At 37.2% G+C, this 22,051-nt stretch overlaps 1 long non-coding RNA gene and 1 pseudogene across 1 annotated transcript; both read left to right on the top strand.

Moving 5' to 3' along the window:
* Positions 1-399: 399 nt before the first annotated feature.
* On the top strand, positions 400-13,160 carry LOC146929107 (uncharacterized). The gene is made up of 2 exons (XR_015005963.1): positions 400-703; positions 12,766-13,160. It is a non-coding gene; the product is annotated as an uncharacterized LOC146929107 (long non-coding RNA).
* A 3,084-nt stretch (positions 13,161-16,244) lies between these two features.
* On the top strand, positions 16,245-20,692 carry LOC146929106 (uncharacterized; annotated as a pseudogene).
* Positions 20,693-22,051: the final 1,359 nt, after the last annotated feature.

Genomic DNA, 22,051 nt, shown 5'->3' with positions numbered 1-22,051 from the left:
TTATCCAAGCATTGTTAAGACAACACCAGAGTCTGCAAGTGGTGCAGCTGAATAGTTAGTGATGTAGGGTTATCTAAGCATTGTTAAGACAACACCATATATCTTATGATACAATGTGTATTTGTAAAATAAATTTTTATGATCCCTTCTTTCTTTACCTCACCATAGATTGATGCAAGGTTTAGAGAAGCAAATGAAGGAAGATTTAATACAAGGTAATGGGAGGGAAACTTTAATATTTCTTTGCTTGATCCTTGGTTGGAGACTAAATGAGAGAAAAAAAAAATGAAAGTAGACCAAATATGTTCTTGTTGTCACACATCATAGTATACTAGGTAAATACCTGTAATGTTGCACGGGTTTGTTATAAGACTTAATCGCAGTGTTGGCCTCCTAAGGCTATGTTTGGATTGATGGAATGTGATGGGATGGGATGGAATGGAATGGAATGGGCTTATGTTCCATTGTTTGGATAAGTAATAAAAAGATGGAATGGAATGGTATGGAATGGAATACATTCCATCATATTCCACCACTTACTCTCACTTTTGTTACCCTCCAATTTGGGAGGAATGGGATGGAATCCCTTTTATTTTATTTTTTAACTATTATAAATACCATTATATCCCTATGTTTCATTCTTCCATATTCTGCATCACGCTAAGCTCTGTCAATGAAACTAAACATCATAGCAAAAGTGCAGGTTGTTGGAACAAAATGTGTTTAACAATGAACCTTAAAGAGTTTTGATGATAACAAGGTATTAAAAATTGTAAATTGGACTAGCTAATATTTGTTCAAGTGTACAGGACCATAATTATAAAGTTACATCATCATTGGTTCTGAATGAGCAAATAAAGAGCAAAAGGAAATGAAGCTTAGATGATTCTGAAGGCAAAGCGCTCCTGAAGTCAAGCTGCTCCTGAAGAAATAGCGCTCCTGAAGTAAGCTGCTCCTGAAGAATAGTGCTTCTGAAGACAAGAGGTCCAGAAGCCACATCATCAGAAGCTGCGTCATCAGAAGCTGCAGAAGTCACATCATCAGAAGCTGCATCATCAGAAGCTGCCTCATCAGAAGCTATTTCACCAGAAGCTGAATCTCAACTGGATTTGCAAAAGATTCAAGAATTGAAGAATTATCAATGCAAAAGCTGTCTATTGGATTCGAAAACACAAACAAAGGATTAGTGGAGTTTTGCAACGGTCATTTCAAAGGTGTTTGAAGGCTTGTGCTTGCAATTTGGACGAAAGCGTTGACATTGTACTTTGTACGAATTGTACAACCACGTTCTCCACTACTCTGTTTTGTGTCCACGCTTCAAGACAAGAAAACAGCTCCAGAATACGGTCTCGCCTGCATAGATGTTCCTTTGGATAAGGAATGGATTTCAAATTGGTTCTTCATAGGACAACAACCAAATCAGGCAAAAGATCATTGGTGAAAGATCAAGCTTCAACAACGACTCTTTGGTGTGCTGGCAATTTCACAACGTCTCTTTCACACCTCTATATAAAGGAGTGAAGACCTAGAGAATTGGTAATGCAAGAACGCTGAACGAAAGACTCACAAGATTTTCACAAGTACCAAACCTCTGCTGAAATTGTTCTGCATTCACTTAGAATTTCTGTGTCTCAAAGTCATATCTTAGAAATTCTTAAGTCCATTGAGTCTGTATCTGATTTGTATTGTGAGCACCTCTGATTGTATATCAAGTGTTCAACCTTAAACAATTTTCTGTGTAATTTTGTTTAGTTAGGAAGTCTCTTGCAGTTGTGCTTGAGCAGGAAGTCTCTTGATTGTGTTCTTGAGCAAAGGAAGTCTCTTGCTTGTGTGCTTGAGCATTGGAAGTCTCTTGCTTGTGTGCTTGAGCATTTGTAATCAGATATTACTCATAGTGAAATCTCCTTGGAAGTGCAAGGGGGACTGGACTACTTCCGGATTGTGGAAGGAACCAGTATAATTGCTTTGTGTCGTTCTTCTTCTCTCTCTCTGTTTTTTTCCGCTGCATTTAGATTCTGATTATCACTTCAGAAGCTGTCTCGCTTAGCTTCTGATCAGTGTGTTCAGTTTTTAGGAGAAACGAAGAATTTTTCTAAAACACAATTCAACCCCCCTTCTTGTGTTTTTCTCACCTTCAATTGGTATCAGAGCCTGGTTTGTTGTGTAACACTTAACCGTGCAACAGTCAAAGATCTGAGAAAAACATGTCTACTCCTCCTCCTACTGGTTCTAGTGATACTAGCTATAAACATGTCTCACATGATTATAGTGATAGTAAGAAAACCAGTGTTGGAAAAGTTCCAAAGTTCAATGGAGATGCTGAAGAGTTCTCTTGGTGGAAGACCAACTTTTACAGTTACATCATGAGCCTGGATGAAGAATTATGGGATATTCTGGAAGATGGTGTTGGTGATTTAGTCCTTGATGAAGAAGGAGCTGCTGTGGATAGAAAGAAACATACTCCAGAACTGAGGAAACTTTACAAGAAGCATCATATTATCAGAGGAGCTCTTGTCACTGCCATACCCAAAGCAGAATACATGAAGATGAGTGACAAATCCACTGCTAAAGCTATGTTTGCTTCTCTCTATTCAAATTATGAAGGGAGCAAGAAGGTCAAAGAAGCAAAGGCTCTCCTGCTTGTACATCAGTATGAGTTATTCAAGATGAAGGATGATGAAACTATTGAGGAGATGTACTCAAGGTTTCAAACCTTAGTTTCTGGGCTACAGATTCTAAAGAAGAGCTATGTTGCTTCTGATCATGTAAGCAAGATACTCAGAAGCTTACCTGCCAGATGGAGACCAAAAGTGACTGCCATTGAGGAAGCTAAAGATTTAAACACTTTAAGTGTCGAAGATCTTGTTAGTTCTCTCAAAGTTCATGAGTTAAGTCTTAATGAACATGAGTCTACTAAGAAGAGTAAATCAATAGCTCTTCCATCCAAAGGCAAGTCATCAAAAGCTCTCAAAGTGGTTGAATCTAAAGAGGAAGAACAGTCAAGTTCAGATTCTGAACCAGATGCTGCTGAAATGGCCATGCTCTCAAACAGACTTCAATATCTGGCCAAGAAGAACAGAAAGTTTCTCTCCAGAAGGGGTAACTCCAGAAGCTCAAAGAAAGAAGATCAGAAGGGATGCTTCAACTGTAAGAAGCCTGGACACTTCATTGCTGAATGCCCTGATCTTCAAAGAGAAAAGTCAAAGGACAAGTCAAAGAGGTCTACATTCAAACCAAGCAAACTCAAGAAGCAGATTAAGCAGAGTTTAATGGCAACCTGGGATGATTTGGGTAGTGAATCTGGTTCTGATAAAGAGGAAGCTGATGAAGATGCAAAGGTAGCTGTTGGGTTGGTAGCAACAGCAACTTCAGAAGCTGGATCAGATTCAGACTCAGAAGATGAAAACGAGGTATATTCCAAAATTCCCAGAGATGAACTTGTTGAGTCACTTAAAGAACTTCTTACACATTTTGAAGTAAGAACCAATGAGTTGAAGGATTTAAAAGAAAAATATGCTGATTTGGTACAACAGCAAAAATCAACTCTATTGGATCTGAAAGCTTCTGAACAAGGACTTAGGGGCTTTGACTTCATGTGTAAAACATATGAAGATCAGCTCAGGTTCTTATGTCAGAAGCTACAAGAAAAGTGTAATGAAGAACCTTTAAGTAACCATGAAATTGCTCTTGAAGATTTTATTATATCTGGCATTGACAGAAGCAGAGTAGCTTCTATGATTTATAGCATTTACAAGAACAATGGCAGAGGAATTGGTTTTCCAGAAGTGAAACTTGAGAAAACCAATCTAAAATCTTGTTGTGAATGCATCAAGGAAGGTCTGAAAACATTCTTTGTACCAGAAGGGGCTGAGTTGGAAACTATTGTTCAATCAGAACCTGAAGCTTCTAGTCCTAAGGCTAAGATTATTTCAACGCCAAAGAACTCTAAGTCAAAGGCTATGATCAAATCTGATTCCAAGACTTCAAAGGTCAGGATCCTGAAAAGATCAGAACCTATTCCTCAGAGTCTGGTGAAACCAAAATCTGGGGTTCTGAAGTCTAAGTTTCAGAAGAAGATAGTTACTGCTTCTGAAGTACCAAAACCTAAGGTGATGGTTAATCAGAAGCAACCCAACTCACAGCACAAGGTACAAGAAGTGAAGAGTAAAGCCTTAAGTACTAACCTTCCAGGACCCATAGAACAATTGGTACCTAAATCTAAAAATGTCAATGATGCAGGTATGTCTAAGAGCAGTACCAAAGCAAAGATCATGGTACCTAGACAGCGGTTGCTCAAGACACATGACAGGAGACAAGTCCATGTTCCTCAGCCTAACATTGAAAGAGGGAGGAAATGTGAAATTTGGAGGCAACCAGTCAGGCAGGATCATAGGTACAGGAACTATTGGTAATTCCTCTACCTCAATTAATAATGTATGGTTGGTAGATGGTCTTGAACATAACCTTTTGAGCATTAGTCAATTTTGTGATAATGGTTATGATGTGCTTTTTGAAAAACCCAACTGTACAGTAATCAACAAGGAAGACAAATCCATTGTGTTCAAGGGAAAGAGAGTTGACAATGTCTATAAAATCAATTTTTCTGAACTGGCTGATCAGAAGGTGGTTTGCCTACTATCAGTGAATGATAAGAAATGGATGTGGCACAGAAGGTTGGGACATGCTAACTGGAGGTTAATCTCTAAGCTTAGTAAGTTACAACTTGTGAAAGGGCTACCAGACATTGACTATCATTCAGATGCACTCTGTGGTGCATGTCAGAGAGGGAAAATTGTGAAATCATCTTTTAAAACCAAAGACATTGTTTCAACCTCAAGACCTTTAGAATTACTCCATATTGATTTATTTGGACCAGTAAGTACTGCATCCTTATATGGAAGTAGATATGGATTAGTCATTGTTGATGATTACAGCAGATGGACTTGGGTGAAATTCATAAAGAGTAAAGATGTTGCGTGTGATGTATTCAGTAGCTTCTGCACTCAAATTCAATCTGAAAAAGAATCAAAAATTTTGAAAGTCAGAAGTGATCATGGTGGAGAATTTGAAAATGAGCCATTTGAAGCTTTTTGTGAAAAACATGGAATTTTCCATGAGTTCTCTTCTCCTAGAACACCACAACAAAATGGGGTTGTAGAGAGAAAGAATAGAACTTTACAAGAAATGGCCAGAACCATGATTCATGAAAACAATTTACCAAAACATTTTTGGGCAGAAGCAGTGAATACAGCATGCTATGTTCAAAACAGGATCTATATTAGACCTATTTTGGAGAAAACAGCATATGAACTCTTTAAAGGAAGAAAACCCAATATCTCTTACTTTCATCAATTTGGATGTACATGTTACATTCTGAACACCAAGCTCTACCTAAAGAAATTTGATGCCAAGGCCCAAAGAGGAATCTTCTTAGGTTACTCTGAAAGGTCAAAGGCATACAGAGTGTATAATTCAGAAACACTTTGTGTTGAAGAATCTATGCACGTTAAATTTGATGACAAGGAGCTTGAAGATAAAACTTCAAAGCAAGGTGAAAGTTTTGCAGAGATACAGGTTCCTGAGGCTACTCCAGAACCTGATCAGATAGCTGAGTCTGAAGATAGTCCAGAAGCTGAACCCACATCAGAAGCGCAAGATGAAACTGCTTCTGATGAAGCACAAGATGGCTCACATCAAGCAGATCCTCCCAGAAACACATTCAAACACAAGTCTTCACATCCTGAGGAGCTAATCATTGGAAACAAAGATAGTCCAAGAAGAACAAGATCACATTTCAGACAAGAGGAGTCAATGATTGGACTAATCTCAATGATTGAACCTACAACAGTTGATGAAGCACTTTCAGATGATGGATGGATCCTAGCTATGCAAGAAGAGTTGAATCAATTTCAAAGAAATGATGTGTGGGATCTGGTACCCAAACCTCAGCACAAGAACATTATTGGAACAAAATGGGTATTCAGAAACAAGCTGAATGAGCAAGGTGAAGTAACAAGAAACAAAGCCAGGCTTGTTGCACAAGGGTATAGTCAACAAGAAGGCATTGATTACACTGAAACGTTTGCTCCAGTTGCAAGATTGGAAGCAATCAGGTTACTTCTTTCCTTTGCAGTTAATCATGGCATAATATTATATCAAATGGATGTCAAGAGTGCATTTCTAAATGGTGTCATAGAAGAAGAAGTGTATGTCAAGCAACCTCCTGGATTTGAGGATATTAAATATCCTGACCATGTTTTTAAACTGAAGAAATCACTATATGGCTTGAAACAAGCTCCCAGAGCTTGGTATGATAGACTAAGTAATTTCTTAATCAAAAATGATTTTAAAAGAGGACAGGTTGACACTACACTCTTCAGAAGGACCCTTGAGAAGGATATTCTTGTTGTGCAAATATATGTTGATGATATAATATTTGGTTCTACTAATGCATCTCTTTGCAAGGAATTTTCGGAGTTAATGCAGGATGAATTTGAAATGAGCATGATGGGAGAGCTGAAGTTCTTCCTGGGCATTCAAATCAATCAATGCAAGGATGGAGTCTATGTTCATCAATCAAAGTACACAAAGGAGCTTCTGAAGAAGTTCAAACTTGAAGATTGTAAAGTGATGAACACTCCAATGCATCCTACGTGCAATCTGAGCAAAGAAGATGAAGGAGCTAAAGTAGATCAGAAGCTGTATAGAGGTATGATTGGTTCTTTGTTATACCTCACTGCATCTAGGCCAGATATTTTATTCAGTGTATGCTTGTGTGCAAGATTCCAATCAGATCCTAGAGAATCTCATATGACTGCTGTCAAGAGAATCTTCAGGTATTTGAAAGGAACAACTAATCTTGGACTCCTTTATAGGAAATCCTTAGATTATAAGCTAATTGGATTCTGTGATGCTGATTATGCTGGTGATAGGATTGAAAGAAAGTCAACCAGTGGCAATTGTCAATTTCTGGGTGATAATCTTATATCCTGGGCTAGCAAAAGACAAACAACTATTGCTATGTCTACAGCAGAAGCAGAATACATTTCAGCTGCAAGTTGTTGTACACAACTACTTTGGATGAAACATCAGTTGGAAGATTATCAGATAACTGCTAACAGTATTCCCATTTATTGTGATAATACTGCTGCTATTTGTTTGTCTAAAAATCCAATTTTGCATTCAAGAGCGAAGCACATTGAAATCAAACACCATTTTATCAGAGATTATGTTCAAAAAGGAATTTTAGATATACAATTCATTGATACTGAAAATCAATGGGCTGATATATTTACTAAGCCTTTAACTGTTGAAAGATTTGATTTTATAAAGAAAAATTTGAACATGCACTTTGTATCTGATTAAATGCTTGCTTGCTCCTGAATAGGATTTTAGGTTCTGAAGTTAGTTCAGAAGCGGTAGTCCATCAGAAGCTCTTTATTGAGGTTCTGAGGAAAACTCGCTTCTGATGATGACGTCAGCATCTGAAGTCCAGAAGCTGGATTTGTTGCTTCTGAATAGTTGAATTAGTGGAAACGTTGGAAGTTACCTTTTAAAAAGTAACTTCTGGCCCACTAACTTGGTAGTTACTCTGTGAACTTCTTACGTGGCCTGTATGTGTTGGTGTATAACTAAAAGGGCAATGATGATTTAATAGCTTTGAAAGTACTTTTCACGCGCCCCCAATTTTGTCATTAATGTTATGTTTGTTTGTCTCTTTTGAATTGCAATCGTTTTACTTTTAACACTTTGTCAATTCACACACTACTCACTCACAACAAACACATTTGCTCTCAAACCTCTTGCGAAGTAAGCGCATTCTCTCAACCTTAGAACCCTAAAATCTTCATCTTCTTCAAATCTTCGTCAATCATCAAATGGCATCATCAAGCTCAAAAGTTTCAGAATCTACATCAAACAAGCAAAGCGTATCAGAATCCGGGTCCATCTACAAAGAGAAGACTATGGATATTCCATGGGAATCCTTAATAGTTCAAGTAGAGTCACCGGTGGATTTTGCTTCACTCAAGAAGTATGAAGTAAACATGGAAGGATTGATAGAGACTCAGATGCTGTCTGAGTATTTCAAGATGCTAAATGGGCCAACATATGTGAACTTGGTCAAGGACTTTTGGTTAAAAGCTGAAGTGTACAATGAAAAGCCTGCAAAAGTCGTAAGCAAACAAGCTGGGTCAAAGAAGGGGAAAATGGTCATGGATATGAATCCTACATCATTTGATAGCTTAGAAATAAGGTCTGAAGTGATGGGCATTCCTATAACCATCACTGAGGACGTTATAGCTAAAGCTTGTAGGATGGATGCAGAGGGAAGATTCTAAGAAATAGTCAGGAAGGAAGATGTCCTGCTACAAGGTTACTACAACACTCTTTTGGGTGGGAAGAAAGATGCAAAGCCTTCTGAAATGGAGATTCACAACAGGATGTTGGTGAAATTCAGTAATGATTGCTTCTTTCAAAGAGCAGGAGGATCTGACCAACCCAACAATCAACAGAAGCTAGCAATTTACTTCATGGCTATTCTGGAAAAGATAAATTTCCCAAGATATGTAATGGATCATCTCTGCTGGGCCATAAATGAAAGCACTATCAGAGGAAGGAAACAAGTACCCTATGGAAGATTGCTGTCTGAAATCTTTTATCAAGGAAGGGTGCTGGAGTTCTTAAAAAGGACAAGGAGTGCTTCTGATAGATGTTTCGAAGTCTCTACTGCTGAAAGGACTATCAGTAGCAGGAGCTTATGCTCTATGAAGTTCATCAAAGAAGCCCCTAAAGATGAAAAGTGGTTAGAGATGACAACTGCTGAAACTGAGATAATCAGGGACTTTCCTCCCATCTTTAAGGAAAGTGACTCTGATTTCCTAGTTCAATCAGTAGCTGAGTACGTCTTGGAGGAAGATGCGAGGTCTCAGGAGGAAGCTGCTCTTGCTAAAGGGAAAGGCAAGAAGGCCAAAGCAGTTGCTGTGTCAGAAGCTGCTGTTTCTGATGCACCTAAAGGGAAAAGGGCCAGAACTAGTTCTGAATCTGATGCTGCTCCTACTAAAGGCAAGAAGGCCAGAACTAGTACAAAGTCAGAAGCTGCTAAACCTGTTTCTATCAAGGAAAAAGGAAAGATGCAGAAGGTTGGTGCTGCTTCTATTCCACAGAAGAGAAGAAAAGGTAAGGCAGACTTGGTAATCACTCAAGAGCAGCTGGAGGAAGCTCTTGAAGAAATGGAGAAAGAAGAGGCTGATCCCAAGCTGAAGAAGAAGAAGGCTCCCCTTCAACTTGTGAGTCCTATGGTTGAGATGACTCCAATAAGGAAAAGGATGGCAGATGAACGTGCTTCTGAACTTATTTCAGACAAAAAGGATCTAAAAGCACAATACACTCATCAAAGAGATGAAAAGCTCAAGGCCTTGGGTATGGAAGATTGTGATAGGTACTTCAAAGAGAAATTGGCTGAAGTAAGAGCCATTGCTGGTAAGCCTTCTGAAGACAATGAGGAAGACGATATGATGCTCATTTTTGAAAATGCTCCAGAAGAGGGAACTTCAGAAGCAGTTCCTCAATCTGCTGGTCCACAGAAGATCACTTCTGAAGCTGGCCCTGCAGATCAGGTAATCCAGATTCCAGTCACCTCTATCCCCATTTCACCCTCTTCACCATCAGCACCTGAACCATTAGAAGACACTTCTGTCTTAGACAATCTTGCTCTCCACTACTCAGGTGAGTTACCCATAGACAAATCTACCTCAGAAAAGGCCTCTGAAACAACTCCAAAAGCAGCTGCTTCTGAAAATGTTGTTTCAGAAAACCCCCATCAACAAACACCTGAACCACATAAACCCACAACACCCCCACAATCACCAACAGCTACCATTGACCCCCAACTCAACACTCAAACATCATCTTCACCACAACAACCACAAACTGAAACTGAATTTCAACCTTTACCTGAACACTCCCCAGAACCAACTCCCATGGATGTTGACATCTCTCTAGTCAATGTTCAAGCCTCAACCTCTACCACTCACATTGCCTCTGACCAGCCTTCATCTTCAAACACACAAACACACTTTACCATTCCAGTTCCTAACCCTGTTCAAGATTTGGAAATCAGTGATTCTGATCTTGAAATCCTTGAACAACCACCCTCAAACATCCTGGAATCTGGATATATTAATTCTGAGCTTCTGACAATTCTGAGTTAGATGCATAATCTGGTGGATCAAAGAAGGACAATTGATCTCTCAAGTGCATATGAAGACTCCTGGGCATCTCTTCAGAACCGGGCAGCTGAGCTTATCGAAGAGATCAAGGCTAAATGCATCAGAGTCAAGCAAGCATCAGTCAGAAGGCTAATGGAGCATGTGAATCAGAGTCTCAGAGTAAGAAGTTCTACACTGCTCCTGGCAAACCAGCCTTTCTTCTCAGAAACGGACTACTTGACCAGAGAAGCCAGGTTGTGTAAGCTTCTGAAGAAACAGATGGCACAGCAGCAGCAAGAAGCTAAGGAAAGGGAACAAGCTCTTCTCCAGAGGCAACAACAACTTGAAGAACTGTTGCAGAAGAAGATTGAAGAAATGGAGGAGATGAAGAAACAACAACAAACCAACCCTTAGTTGCACACCCTTGTGTTTTACTTTTTGTTTGTTGTTTGTTTTATTTTCTTAGTCCTTGCTTCTGAAACCATCTTGTCTTAATTCTCTTGCTTCTGAATGCTTACTAATTCTGACTATTTAGCTACTTCTGACAATTGAATATACATGTTCATATTTTTTTTGCTCTGATTTATTTAGTTCAATTCCTATTATACTCTCTCATGTTTGAGTTTTTCTCATATCTTTTTGTCTTTTTTTGCTTAAATTTATTTCAATTTTTTTGATAATGACAAAAGGGGGAGTATATGTGACAAGTATTTAAAGGCTCTGAGCCCCATTAATGGCATTTGAAATTTTTGAAAAACTTCTATCATTTTTTTTTACCTTATTGGTATAAGCTATGAACGAACGAAGGAGTATCAAAATTCAAGTAAAGTTAATTGAACCATTCTTCTTATCTATAAGTTAATTCCTTCAATGATTCTATTTTGTTTTTAAGCTCTGATAATATTATTGCGCGAAAAATGAATTTAATTAACCTGGATAGAACTTAGGGTGAGCTTACAAACCTCACCTTAAAGACTATCAGACTCAGGGGGAGTTTGAGCTTACAAACCTCAGATTCTGAGCTTACAAACCTCAGAACCCCAAAGTCAACTTGTTAATTAGATTAACAACAATTGATCAATTTTAAATACTTTTGTTTGTCATCATCAAAAAGGGGGAGATTGTTGGAACAAAATGTGTTTAACAATGAACCTTAAAGAGTTTTTATGATAACAAGGTATTAAAAATTGTAAATTGGACTAGCTAATATTTGTTCAAGTGTACAGGACCATAATTATAAAGTTACATCATCATTGGTTCTGAATGAGCAAATAAAGAGCAAAAGGAAATGAAGCTTAGATGATTCTGAAGGCAAAGCGCTCCTGAAGTCAAGCTGCTCCTGAAGAAATAGCGCTCCTGAAGTAAGCTGCTCCTGAAGAATAGTGCTTCTGAAGACAAGAGGTCCAGAAGCCACATCATCAGAAGCTGCGTCATCAGAAGCTGCAGAAGTCACATCATCAGAAGCTGCATCATCAGAAGCTGCCTCATCAGAAGCTATTTCACCAGAAGCTGAATCTCAACTGGATTTGCAAAAGATTCAAGAATTGAAGAATTATCAATGCAAAAGCTGTCTATTGGATTCGAAAACACAAACAAAGGATTAGTGGAGTTTTGCAACGGTCATTTCAAAGGTGTTTGAAGGCTTGTGCTTGCAATTTGGACGAAAGCGTTGACATTGTACTTTGTACGAATTGTACAACCACGTTCTCCACTACTCTGTTTTGTGTCCACGCTTCAAGACAAGAAAACAGCTCCAGAATACGGTCTCGCCTGCATAGATGTTCCTTTGGATAAGGAATGGATTTCAAATTGGTTCTTCATAGGACAACAACCAAATCAGGCAAAAGATCATTGGTGAAAGATCAAGCTTCAACAACGACTCTTTGGTGTGCTGGCAATTTCACAACGTCTCTTTCACACCTCTATATAAAGGAGTGAAGACCTAGAGAATTGGTAATGCAAGAACGCTGAACGAAAGACTCACAAGATTTTCACAAGTACCAAACCTCTGCTGAAATTGTTCTGCATTCACTTAGAATTTCTGTGTCTCAAAGTCATATCTTAGAAATTCTTAAGTCCATTGAGTCTGTATCTGATTTGTATTGTGAGCACCTCTGATTGTATATCAAGTGTTCAACCTTAAACAATTTTCTGTGTAATTTTGTTTAGTTAGGAAGTCTCTTGCAGTTGTGCTTGAGCAGGAAGTCTCTTGATTGTGTTCTTGAGCAAAGGAAGTCTCTTGCTTGTGTGCTTGAGCATTGGAAGTCTCTTGCTTGTGTGCTTGAGCATTTGTAATCAGATATTACTCATAGTGAAATCTCCTTGGAAGTGCAAGGGGGACTGGACTACTTCCGGATTGTGGAAGGAACCAGTATAATTGCTTTGTGTCGTTCTTCTTCTCTCTCTCTGTTTTTTTCCGCTGCATTTAGATTCTGATTATCACTTCAGAAGCTGTCTCGCTTAGCTTCTGATCAGTGTGTTCAGTTTTTAGGAGAAACGAAGAATTTTTCTAAAACACAATTCAACCCCCCTTCTTGTGTTTTTCTCACCTTCACAGGTTATGTCCATATCATGACGAGGATCAATTCCATACTTTCATTCCCCAATTTCATTTAAGCCATTAATTCCATTTTTTTTGTTTTTTCCTCTTCACCCTTTCATATTGTGTTCCTATCATCTTCTGCAACTATGCACTGTTCGCCTCTGCTTTGCTGTTTGCAGCTCGTTCAATTAATGTCATGATGGTTTTATTTTATTCATTGATAGTTGTAATTTTTGGATAGTTGTAATGTTGGTTTTGTTTTTTATTATGATAGTTTTGATTTTTGGATAGCTAGTAGATTCATGGAGAATTCTGCAGCTTATTCTAGCCTTTGTAGATTCAATACTTCATTGTTGTTTTTTTATAAAAAATAAAGGGTAATATTGGAATAAAAAAGTTATAACTCATTCTGTTCCGTCCACTTTACAAACAATGGAATGGAAGATGAGTTCCATTCCGTCGTAAAATATCCAAACAATGGAATTGAATCTTTATTCCGTTCCATTCCGTTCCGCTCCGTTCCATTCCGTTCCATTCCATTCCGCTCCGTTAGTTTTAAGTTATCCAAACAGAGCCTAAGTATCACAATTTTGCGATTTTGACCCCTCATAAAAAACAATAACAATTATGAACAAGACCCAACGTTTCATTTTCATCACCTGTACTTTCAACAACCCCAACAATATCTACATTTAGAACCACAACTAGAGTCACTTGAACCACCAAAAAAACGATCTTCTTTCCTTCCACCACTACAAGACCTTTATCAACCACCACCGCCAACATCACTATCATTCTCTTCCGTCGAATATGCAAGAAAGATGGGAGAAACAACACACGACCAACACACAGGAACAACAACCGCAACAACTACATCAACAAAAATAGCAATAACAACCTCGTCCAAGAGAATCAGCGGAAGCGAAAGAGGAGGAGAAATCCTGGAGCTACAAGGAGGTCACATTGTCCGTTCAACAGGACGGAAGACCGTCACAGTAAAGTTTGCACCGCAAAAGGTCCCCGTGACTTCCGCTCTCGAACGACGGCAACTACCCAATAGCAAGATCTCTGCCTCTTTTGTTGTTGTTGCTGCTACAGTGGTTGTTTTTGTTGTGGTATGTTTAGGATTCTTTGATATGAATTTTGTTTCGGTTGTGGTTGAGATGATTTTCTGGACTTTTTTCATGAAGATTGTTGTTGTTGTTGAAGAGATTGTTGTTGTAGATGATGAAGATTCATGTATTTTTTGGGTTTTTTTTCATTTTATTTTTAATTTATTTCATTCCATTAATGATTATGTCGAAAATTTAAATCTTTTTAATTTAAAAATTAAACGTGTGGCATCCTACTCACTTAAGGGGCTACGTGTGCGTTTATTGAGTTAAAATTAGACTGGGGGGCAAAAGTGTAAAAAGGGATAAACTTAAGGGACTATTTTGCTATTGTTTTTTAAAGGGGGCCAAAATCGCAAGATTATGATACTTAGGGGGACAAAAGAGCAATTAAACCTTGTTATCAATATCATTGTATGTTTTTTTTTATTTTTTTTTTTGTGACTGGGGTTTGAACCCCAGACCTTGCATATTTTATTTTATGCATTGCCCTTGCCAATTTAGCTAAGCTCACGAGGACCAATATCATTGTATGTTAAGTGTTAGCAATATGTAAAATAAATACAAAATTGATTAATTAAAGAAAGGTAATATAAGATTTAACTGATACAATTGAATTCAAGCAAAATAAGTAATATAAGACATGTTTTTTATAGAACGACTATGCACTTTCAACGTAATTGAATGGCATGGTGATTATGATCGTGGTTTGGTTTTGAATTTGTGCAAAAAATTGCGAGGATTAACTTTTGGAAATTTAAAGCGGCTTTGATTCTCATCATATTTTCGTTTTGAATACGTGTTAGCTGGTATTTTCACAAGTCTCAATTAATGTGGTCAACATTAGTTGAATTTTACTCTTGCAGAAATCGAAGCTTTTTTCCTCAATTAAAGGAGTTTCGAAGAGATGTTGGACTTAACATAAAAAGTCTCGAAGCCTTGAAGTTCGACAAGATACGAGTCAAGAAGCAAGACCGTCGAAGTCAAGTAACTGTTTTTGAAGCGGGAAGATTCGAATTTCAAAAGAGAAGCGGTTTCCTCAAAGGAGAACGTGGGAGACAAGCGGTTGTCTACATGGAAGGGGTGCTGATCGTGGGATTAGTTTCTTTCCACTTATTTTCTTTGTATAAATAGTAGTTTTCCATAGGGAAAACGGATCGCAAATCACCTATACAGAATTCTAAAACACTCGAAGTATCAGCGTGAGAGAAAAGAGTCATAAAGAATGTATGTAAAGGATTTGTCGAACCACCTTTATTTTTAATGCTTTGTATTTTACCTTTCCTTTAAGTTTCTGCAATTTAAACTTAATGCATTTACTTTGCTTCTAAAACCCTTTTTTTGTCGAAAGACGCAACATGGTCTCATCCCATTCGTTAAGCAACCTACGAACTTAATGAATGCACAAAAACAAAATGCACAACATGTCCTAGGATATCTGATTTGGTCCTGCTCGTAATAATCAAAAACAGCCCGGATTGTTTACTAAAAACACCGGTAAACAAATTGGCACGCCCAGTGGGACTATGTGCATCTTTTTTCAAAAACTTTTTCAAAATCTTGGAAAGAAATTTCCATTGTATTTTTTAAAACCTTGGAAAGAAATTTCCATTGTATTTTAAAAAAAAACCTTTGGAAGCCATTTCCATTGTATTTTTTCAAACAAAAACCTTTGGAAGAGATTGCCATAATCTTCCAAAAAAATTCAAAACTTTTTCTACAAAAAAAAAACATTTTTTCTAAAAACCCTTCTTGTGGAAACAGTTACTCTGAAGATTAGCAACTATTTTCAGTTGAACTTTTTTCTAAGGAAGAATTTGCATTTTGTGCATGCATTTAAGAAGTGGTATAGCTTTGAAAATAATGACTAAATCCGCCAATACTGGTGCTTCTATGTCATCACAATCATCACAATCCTCTTCACAAGCACAAATTACACGGGCATCCGCCCATGTAGTAGGTGCTAGTGTGTCAACGGCTGTGGGGCAACCATGGCCATGCCAGTTTCGACGGAAATGGGAGCAACCGCTCCCACAACCGCTCTGACGGTAACCGCTCAAATGACACAACAAGAAATGGGGACCTTTGTGCCACCATTTACTGTTGGTGTACCCGTGTCTACAAGTGTCTATACTTCTCCTAGCCTTCAAGTTAGGACTAGATTTGATGATAGGGTCGTAAATATGCAGAACTTTTCTAAGAACCAACCATACGGTATGCCAACTTCAATGATGGCAAATTTGCATAACAATCCTACATTTAACAGAACATGCAAATCCATTTACAACGTTTAACTCACATAGTCCTTCAAGTTCTAGTGTTTTTGGCAGAAATGCTCCACCAGCCTTAACTACAGAATCTATGATGTTGTTTAGGCAACAAATGGATGAGAGCAATTATGAGATGATTAATTTGTTGACACAGCAAATTGGTACAGTGTTTAACCCTTTGATTCAAAATGTGAATCAGGGTTACCAAGCATTAGCCACTCAAATGGGGAGAATAGCATATTTCTTTGCCCCTCCACAAACTGTCTATCAATGGATCCCTTAAATCCAAAATATCCCTCAAATGCAAAATACTCAACCTGTGCAAATTGTAGAACCTATAGTTCAAAGACAGCAACTTGTACCTTGACCTCAACCAGTCGGACCAATGGTACAAGCACAACCAGAAGTAATTTTGGTGGATAGAAATCATGATGCAGATGAATTTGTTAGAAATGTCCAACAACAAAATATTAGAGCACATAATAACATAACCAATTTAGTTGAAAATATCATGGCTCAAATTGGCTTAAACCTGGGTTTACATAGGCCAAACTTGATTTCTCCTCTGTCAGAATATGTTCTACAAACTGAACTTCATAGGGGTTAAAAAATCCCTAAGTTCACAACGTTTGCTGGTGATACTAGTGAATACACTGTCGAACATATAGCACGTTATTTAACGGAGGCTGGAGATATTGCAAACAATGAGAATTTGAGATTAAAGTTTTTTCCAAATTCTCTAACAAAGAATGCCTTTACATTGTTTACCATGCTTGCACCGCATTCCATTCAACATTGGACTCAATTAGAGAGGCTATTTAATGAAAAAAATTGCATGGGCCAATCTAAGATAAGTCTAAAGGAGTTAGCAAGTATTAGGAGACGATCAACTGAGTCTGTTGAAATTATTTAAATAGATTCAGGTTGTTAAAGGCAAGATGTTTTACTCAAGTGCTTGAACATGAGTTAGTCGAAATGGCCACTGGTGGCCTAGGTTATTCCATTAGGAAGAAATTAGACACTCAATACTTGAGAGATATGGCCCAACTGGACGATAGAGTTCGACAGGTCTAAACACTGAAGGCTGAAAAAGCTAAAACTCACAAGTTCAAAAGTGAAAAGGTTTCTTATGTCGATACAAAAGAAAGCGACCAAGAATTCGACATAGCTTATGAAGATGTCGAAGACAGCAAAATAAACTTTACTGAATTAAAACCAGGGCCTCCTTATACATGCAAAGTGTTGAGGCCATCCGATGGGAAAAATCCTATCAAAAACACAAAATGATAAATACACTACCAAAACTTACACGTTTGATGTAACCAAATGTGATGATATTTTTGAGCTCTTAGTCCCTGATGGTCAAGTGGCGGTACCTAACGGTTTAAAAATTCCACCACTAAAACAACGTAAAAAGAGAGGGTTTTGTAAATATCATAATTTTTTGGGTCATAAGACTTCACATTGTGTACTTTTCAGGAACTTAGTGCAAAGAGGTCTAAATGAAGGCATGCTAAAGTTTGGAGACATAACAAAGCCTCAAATGCAAGTGGATGTCGATCCCCTAAAAGATGTCGACGCAATGTATGCATGAGTTGCAAGTTGCAACGTAGTGGAAACCATTGCAGATGTGTTGAAAAACTACTTGTCGAAGCAAAAGACAGTGTTGTTGAATGTCAGATGGTAGAAATTTCTGGAAGACCCAAAGATGCTGACAAAATCGCTTTAGAACTTCAGCTCGACGAGAAAGCAAAAGCAGCTTATCCCATGGCTGAAGAGGAACTGTTTGATTTCCTCGATCATTGTAGATTGAAGAACTCTGAGGTAATGTTGTGCCACAAATGTAGTTCGGTATTCGACAAAGAGGCTATCAAAAGCCTTGAAAATGTTATTCCAGAATCCAAAAAGAGAGGAAAATGGTATGTCGATCATAGACCAAAGTTCTCTTTCACTAAGAGTTATATCTCTTTCATCAATAACTCTTCGACCACTAATTATGTTAACAAGAATTGTAACAGCCCAATATTTTATATACACTATATATGTCATTTTATTTATTTTCTTGATTTTTAAATGGAATATCTTTAGCGTAAAGAATTTCAGAAAATTATAGCATCCTCCATTTATTTATTAAATCCTGAAGTTTATTTGATGTATGAAATTTCATCTTTGAGCTTTTATTTAATTAGTTAGAATTCTATTCTCTTTTAGTATATTTTATTTATCTATGGCAATGATAAATTATTTTATTCCTAGTATAGTTGAAATATAGTAAACTTTTATGATTTATTTATATATTAATTAGTTATTATTATTATTATTATCTTTAGATGATCCTACCTAGTAATTACTATTTTATTTTATATAAGTAATTTTTACTCAAGGGCGTGACAAACATGTGTGTATACATACTAAATACTTTATACTATCACTATTAATAATTTAAATAGTTATGAGTAAGAGAATAGTGAGAGCAAAAGTCTACAGCCAAAGAAAGAGCCTTAAATGCAAATTGATCACACCATTAAACCAATAGTTGACAATAATAAGTTAATATAGAATCCTTTATAATTTAGTCATTATACTATTCTTTATGCATCACACATTTTGTCAGACTCCATTGAACTCTATATTTAAATTATTTGAATTCAATTGAAAACTATTTTCTCTTGGCTTTAAATCCCACGGTTTCTCTCTTCCTCATTACAAGTGTATAACTTTTTCTCATTCTTATGATTTGAGCCAAAATTAAGTCTTTGAATGCCTTCTTGATTTGTAGTATAAGTCAACCCTATGATACTATATTAACGTCCATTTTAACTCCCTTTTAATTCCTATTTATTCCCTTTAAAACATGTCATAGGTTTTCACAGCCTTACTATTATGTAAACCCTTAGCCAATACCAATACTGCACACCTAAGAAATCAGAAAACAAACCTCACATAGCCTTTAAATATCCTTACATTTAGAAATCTCATCCCCCATACTCATTCCCATTATCATCTTGTTCATCAAATTATAAGCCTCCAACCCACTCTACTCGTTAGTTGGTCTAAATAATCTCAAAGACATGTTCGTGCGTTTGGTGCGGAATCAACCTTAGGGACATCTTGTGTCAAAGGAAATAACTTTGAGGTAAGGGCGGTATTCCGTACAATTATATATTCATAATCTCATGAGCTAGGTTGAACGTAGAACCCTTATCCTAATAAGAGGAGAAAACTTGAATATAAATAAAAGAATGTGATATATATTTTTGTTGCATTTCATGTGTGCTGGAAAAGTCTCGTCTTTTGTGGCATAGCATGACATTGTGTTTGAGTTCCTTGTCTTAAAGAAAAGATGATTTGATGAAGGTATTGAAAGAAAGTTTGAATTTTGATCGAAGTTGTGAAAGTGATAATGATTTTAAAAGATTATACATCATGCATGGCATGGCATGTAGTTGTGTCATAGTTGCCAATAAGGGCGATTTACTCTTGTGCCGAAAGGGCGATTTACTCTTGTGCCGAAAGGGCGATTTACTCTGTGCCGAACGGGTGATTTATTCATGTGCCAATTGGGGCGATATCCGGATCATGGTCTAGTTGCATTTCATGCATCATTCGCATAAAGTTTATATTTCTATTTATTTATTTGTATTTGGCTTTTGACTTTTATGTGGTGAGTGTTTTATTGTTCTTCTTATCTTGTGCCTTTATGTCTATATGATTGTATATTTGTGGTTTAGGAATACTGACTCCTTACAACCAACATTTTAGGTATTGATGAGTTTGAAGATTTGAAGAAATATTGATGTTTAGCTTGTACTCGCGTGGGAAATAAATTTGGGTTTTTCTTAAATTGTAATTTAAAATAATTCTTGAAAGCTTATTATTTTTGGTGTAATTTATTCAGTGTAATTAAAGAAGTTAACCTTCTTAAAAGAAAATGAAAATATACTCATATTTTATAAAGATTGGTAATTTTTTTTAAGTAGGATTAAAATTCGGGGCGTTACAAGAATGGTCAAGGGAAAGCTTTGGTGCCCAATGCTAAGGCACCTGTACAAAAATGGGTTCAATCGACCCATTAAAATGTCCAGTATTGGAAGAACAATGAGGTGAAAGGCAATGATAGTAATTTTGTTACTAAAAATGTCACCACTAATGCTGAAAATCCAGATGAGTCGAATAAGTATGCCTATCGTAACAATTACAAAGGCAAGAATCCTATGACACACACTCAATGGAGTAGGTATCAAAGACCCAAGAAAGGGTTTTGCTGCAAGAGCTAATGATAAAGCAGTTGACCCTGAAGAAATACTGGTCGAGTCAGTTAGAAAACCAGTGAAAGAAAGATTGTCTCTTCCTCCTGTTGAAGGAAATGCTATAAGAAATGACGAGATGGATTCAGACTTCATGGATTCAGAACCGAATTTTAACGTCGTATGCAACGTGGTTTCTATTTTACCCGTGGAATATGATGTGGTATCTAAAGTCGAGGAATCTTACGAAGATTACAATCCAGAAGACTATAACTTCTTAGAAACATCAATATCGACTAGAACACGTGCATAAAGCCCAAACAGTCGGGATTGAGTAGCATCATCAATGGTTAACAGAGTCCCAATACCAAAAGCAATCTCGAATAAGGTGTGGTTAATCCAGTATTCTTGCGACAAGTTCATTAAGCGCACCCAAACCTAGGCATGTGTGTTAACCTAATTTTTTGGCAAAAAATCCTTCGTTCAGCAAAAAAATTTGAGAATCCCATATTTCAAATTCATAATCCCCATGGACCAAACTTTCCTCATATCTTTAATTGCACCGAATTTAAATTAAAAAAAAAAAAACTTTCCCAAGGGAGTCACAGACCAGGGAAGGCCAAATACCTGAGAGCTTAAATTTCAATTCCCTGCTTGTAAGAGTTGATTCCCCCTTCTGAAATGAGATGCGATCGTGCAGACTGCGATTACACATTTCCAGTCCAGCTTCATACACAGCTTGAGAAATCTTGATGTTAACAGTGTCTCCGATGTAGAGTCTAGGAAGGACCTGACTGAGCTGAAGATTACATGTGTTTGAGACGGCCTAAGCGAACGATTTCCGGCTGCTGAAGTTTTCTCCGGTGGAGGATCAAGGAAAGTCCAAGGACAGAACATTTTCGCATGAGATAGAGGTGACACCGTGAATAAACAGAACAACAACAATCTATGGTGAGGAAGGACCTCACTGAAACAAGTGCTCCAGCAACACTGGAGAACAGAAAAAGACCAAAAGAGGGTAGATCCACAATAAAGCAGTAGAATCGGTGTGAATCAATCAGAAAAAGAGAAAGAAAAAAAATAACAAATGAGCTGACAAAAATCTCATCGGAGATGAATTCACGGTGACCGGAAAATATAGTTTTGGAGAGAGAACAGAGAACTCCGGTGTTTCATTTTCATATACATTGAATCCCATCCATTTCACTACTTTCACTTACCCAAGAACATAGCAAGAAGATTAAACATAGTTTCAACATCATTCTTCAACAACTTCATGAATTCTATGAAATTAAGCTAAAAACTAAGTATATCAACTTATTAACATCAACCCTAGGTTCTCATGCAACAAACACAAGTTTCCAACACTTTTCTCATACCCAAAATAAGCATAATTAATGGAGCAAGAAAATTAACATAATTCATCAATAATTCATGAAAACACAACAAACACAACAACTGAGATTCTACCCATATGAACAATCATTCCCAAGGATGAATAAATTCCACACCCATACCTTGTAATTACAAAAGCTACGCTTTCCTAGCTCTAATCTTCCCCTCTACTTTGATTATCTTAAACTTTCCTTATTTTCTTCCCTTGAGCTCTTCTTTCCTCTCTTCCTTTCTCTATTCTCTCTCTAGCCTCCAATTTGTAAACTTGACAAATGAT

The sequence above is a fragment of the Medicago sativa genome, chromosome 4 (genome assembly GCF_051527215.1).
Source record: "Medicago sativa cultivar Bolivia chromosome 4, Bolivia_mono, whole genome shotgun sequence".
Lineage (NCBI taxonomy): Eukaryota > Viridiplantae > Streptophyta > Magnoliopsida > Fabales > Fabaceae > Medicago > Medicago sativa.
This window is presented reverse-complemented; position numbering and strand designations above follow the sequence as displayed.